The following is a 4,764-nucleotide window of genomic DNA, read 5'->3' on the forward strand; positions in this document are numbered from 1 at the left end:
TGATCTCTCCAAATAGATGGATCATGTGGATACAAAACATACATCATGGTGGGACCACTACCAAAAAAAACTGGACAAAGGCTACGGATAAAAGCCGTAGCTAATTGCTTATGGCTACAGTTTTAGTCCGTAGTAGGATCGTGTTGTGGATGCTGTAATAATAGGTCTAAACTCTTCAGCTACGGATTTAATCCGTAGTGATGGATGCCGTAGCTACAAATGTAATCCGCAGCAAATATTTCTGTAGCGAAATGCATTTACAGCTACGGACAGTATTTGTAGCTAAAAGTAGTGCTGGATCCATAGCAATATGCCAAATTTAAAAATAGCTGCGGTCAATATCCGCAGCTATGTACTACATTAAAAAAAAATTAAAATCATTCATTCAATTACCACTTGCATAATCATTCATTCAATCAATTACAATTACAATTACAATAATGCTGAAAATACAAAGAAAATATCATCATAAAACATAAAATATTAAATAATTTGTTTCTAATAAAACATGAAGCACACAAAGAAGGGATTCGGGCCGTGAAAGCAGACCAAATAGAAAGGAGTCCAAGCTTTTGTTGGGCATGTACTCGTAGAGAAGCATCTTTTCATCCCCTTGTATGCAATAACCTAAGAGCTTGACCAGATTCCTGTGTTGAAGTTTTGCAATCAATATAACTTTATTCTCGAACTCTTCTAGGCCTTGTCTGGAACTCCTAGAAAGTTGTTTCACAGATATTTCTTGTCCTCCTGGTAGCTTCCCCTTAAAAAACGTGCAAGTTTCATTCATTGCAACCAAATATGTTTTGCAGAACGGTGCGAGTGAAACATTTTTAAAAAAAAATTGTCAGAATAAAACACATTTACACCATTTTCAATTTCTATGAAATTTGTTTTTAGTATTGCAAGATTGCCTTGTATACTGGCCCAAAACCCCCATGTCCAAGCTTGTTTGAATCTGAGAAATTTGATGTCGCAGCCGCTATACTTCTAAAATCGAAAAATGGTATATCTAGACCTTATTCCCCTCTTTTTGAAAGATACTAAAATCCAGGAAGTCTTTTGCAGATGACCCAGTTGCATTGAAACTCGACAGTGACATTGTCAACTTTTTTTCCCCGTTTCCTAATTCATTAATTAAAAGAAATAGAATTCTCTTAGAAATAATATCAGCAAATTGGTTTCTGATTTTTGTGTTGAGAATCTCCCACTGACCTTTTTCCTTGACTGCTCTCCACAGAGAATAGATGAATAGGCCCAAGCAAAAACTCCCTATAACGGTGACTAGTGTGACCATTGAATGCAAGCTTCTCTTCTTATCCATAGAAGGTAGGCCATCCTTGGAACCTTGGCCATCTGATGGAGAATAGATCAAACTTATGGTTAAGAAAAGAAAATAGCAGTTCTTAACTTCATATTCAGCACCAAACATTGTTAAAGATTGGATAACTTGAATCTTCCAATCAAGAAAAATGGTTGAGGCATAGTCCATTTGCTTTTGAGACCATGAGATACGGGACAAACTTTTCTTGGGTGTAGTATCAAAATATACCCATTCCATACAAGTGGGGTGTAATGTTCCCTCGTTCAGGGAAGAATTGTATCATCTTCAAGTCTTTAAGTTTGAGAAGTGGGACCTGTATGATCCAGACATGAACAGATGGACCCCACTGTTGACTAGAGATTCCTCAAAACATCTTCCCAATCAAACTTATAAGACCATTCTAACATTCTCCAGACAATAGATTGATAAGAATCAAATCCAGAAATGGACCATATTCAAGTATAAGAGAAGGGATGAAAGATTTGATATAGCTTCCAATCTGGGAGATTTTAGGGGCATGATCTATCCACATTGAAGCCAAACTGGTCAACCAAGTCCATATCATAGCTATTTCACTTGAGGATCATACAATATTTCTCGTGTGGGTGTTAAGTAATGTCAGCTGTAGACTAAAAACACTCACCAGGGGGGTGCACATACTATGTTTTTATTTATTTATTTATTATAATTTAGCTAGGAATTGATTACATTAGGTACCATTTAGTCAATAGAAGAAAACACTACAAATTGTTGACTAGTGCATTCATGATTTGAAATTCATAATTATATAATTCCTATACATGCTTGGATGCCCAAAAATATTTCAGAGCAAAAGTTCAAAAATGCCCATGGTTAAAATGCTTAGAATCATCAGGTCATTGCAATTCTTGTGTAGCAACCCATCCTTGAGGCGGTCTATGAATTAGTTGGTCCCACTTCCATAATTGGTTTGTAGGTTAAATTAACATACAGCCAGTTGTAGGTGATCAGTCCAGGGAAATCAAACTTGTCAGTTGCCACTGGATATTGGTTATGCCCAACAACTTGCATTTGTCCATACTCTAACATTCCATCTATTACCAACAGATCCAAAAGTCCAGCCAGCAACAACTGTAAAAGAGAAGGTTCCGATTTCCAGCATATGGCATTGTTATAAAAAAAGAAGTTGATCTAGCGGACAAAAAACAGTAATTAGGGGGCCTATTGGGCAGATAGCATATCAGGAACATATTTTCCCTTTGCCCCTTCTTGGATTAGAATCTGAGAAACAAAAGTCCAAATCAAGAGCAATGACCTCTCCGAACCTATTTTCTTCTCCAAGTCATGACCAAGATCTCTCCAACATGAAATTCTCGCATTCATGATAGGGCGCAGCACACTGAAAGACAGATCCAGACAATGCCCTAAAAGTAGAGGTCTCTAGAGTAAATGGTGCATTTAGTGTTTATACCTGTCCAGCGCCTCAGCCTTCCGCTTCACATCAGCTGTCAAGAGAACAGGATTTGCATACTTGGGCAAAGCATCCTGCTGCTGCTTTTTCTCTCCCAGCCATGCCTCTGCCCCCCCACACTCATGTACAACCTACCAAATAATGCATGCAATATCAGATAAGGACCTTAGATGATATATTTACATCAGTTCCCCAATTATCTATCATCTTATATTTACTCCATTTCATTAGTTCATTGTTCACAAACACCAGGAAACCACATAGGATGAACAGACTCCAAACTAGGATCCAACTAGGACTTCAAAAAAATAATTGCAGTTGGTCAAGCCATCCAGAATCTACCCAAATGAGAGTCACCCACAACATAAGGAACTTGAACTCAGCAGCCAAAACAATAATTTCAAAGACAAGATTGAACTTCTAAACAATGTACCTATCCAAGGCCATCGTCGATAATTCAGGAGAGTGGAGAGACTGAGAAGGATGTTGCTCACAGAATTAGAGCTGGGAGGATGAATTGGAAATGTGCCTCTGGAGTTTTATGCCATCGCCGCATACCAATGAAACTGAAGGGGAAGTTTTATAGGATAGCTACAAGACCAGCCCTGCTTTATGGGACAAAATGTTGGACAATCAACAAACACATTTTCATAGGATGGGCGTAGCCGAAATGAGGATGTTGAGATGGATGAGTGGCAAGATGAGGAAGGACAAAATTAGAAATGAATCATTTGATGGAACTTAGGAGTAGCACCAATAGGTAAAAAGATGAGGGAAAGTAAACAGAGATGGTTTAACCATGTGCAACCGAGACCAGGAACTACATCGGTTAGGAGGAGCAAGTTGGTTCAAGTTGAAGGCTCTAAAGGGCAAGGGGAAAGGCCCAAAAGGACATGGGTGAATTCCCTAGTTGACCCAATTAGTTGGTATAAGACCTATAGATGATGATGCCCTATTCAAGACCACCGTTACCTTCCCTAACGCAGTTGCATACAATTCCCTTCCCTTTGCATTTGGCTTAATTTGACTGTGAATATTTGTGATATGTGAGGCTGCCTGATTAGAATGTACAACTGTTAACACACCGACAAACAGCAGCTCGGAAGATACAGAATGTACAATACCTTCTACTTTTCTGCTATGTCGATGTGATCGAATTTAGGATCTTGTGACATAGCTGCCTCTCTGTAGCTATTGATGCAATAGACAAGCTGATCAAAAACAGCTCCCCGTTCTGTGGACTCCTTGTCACGCTCCTCAATGGGGTCACCTTGCTGCAAGCCGAATGTCAGTGTCATCTACATAAAGATCTCCTCAAATTAATATACAGAAAATTAAAAATGCAATACCTTCTTGAGCTCCTCCAGCTTGGCAATGTAAACACCCTTGGTTTCGTCTTCACCATCTTCATACAACCAATCCTCCGTTTCCTGAAGTTTTGCGGAGAATGCCTCCCTCTCGGAATCAGTTACGAAATCCTGATACTTGTAGTGGAGCTGAATGAAAAAAAAAAAAAAAACAAGAATCATGGGTTCAGATATAACAAGGCTGGTGTGCCATCCGCCAAGCATATACTAATAAAAGGCTTGCTTTACCTTGTTTCTCATGTCATAAACATATGCCTCCAAAGCATTTTTCTTATCCTTTGTTTCTTCCATGACTCTGTCCTGAAGAGCCATCCATCCACATTGAAGCCAAACAGGTCAACCAAGTCCATATCATAGCTATTTCACTTGAGGATCATACAATATTTCTCCTGTGTGGGTGTAAGTGCTGTCAGCTGTAGACTAAAAAAACTCACCAGGGGTCTACATACTATGTTTTTATTTATTTATTTATTATAATTTAGCTAGCAATTGATTACATTAGGTACCATTTAGTCAATAGAAGAAAACACTACAAATTGTTGACTAGTGCATTCATATATGATTTGAAATTCATAATTATTTGATTCATATACATGCTTGGTTGCCCAAAAATATTTCAGAGCAAA

The 4,764-nt window shown here is 38.4% G+C and overlaps 1 pseudogene; it reads right to left on the bottom strand.

The window, feature by feature from the left end:
* Positions 1 to 2,390: 2,390 nt before the first annotated feature.
* On the bottom strand, positions 2,391 to 4,471 carry LOC131221739 (heat shock 70 kDa protein 15-like; annotated as a pseudogene).
* Between the last annotated feature and the right edge of the window lie 293 nt (positions 4,472 to 4,764).

This window comes from Magnolia sinica, chromosome 12 (genome assembly GCF_029962835.1).
Source record: "Magnolia sinica isolate HGM2019 chromosome 12, MsV1, whole genome shotgun sequence".
NCBI lineage: Eukaryota > Viridiplantae > Streptophyta > Magnoliopsida > Magnoliales > Magnoliaceae > Magnolia > Magnolia sinica.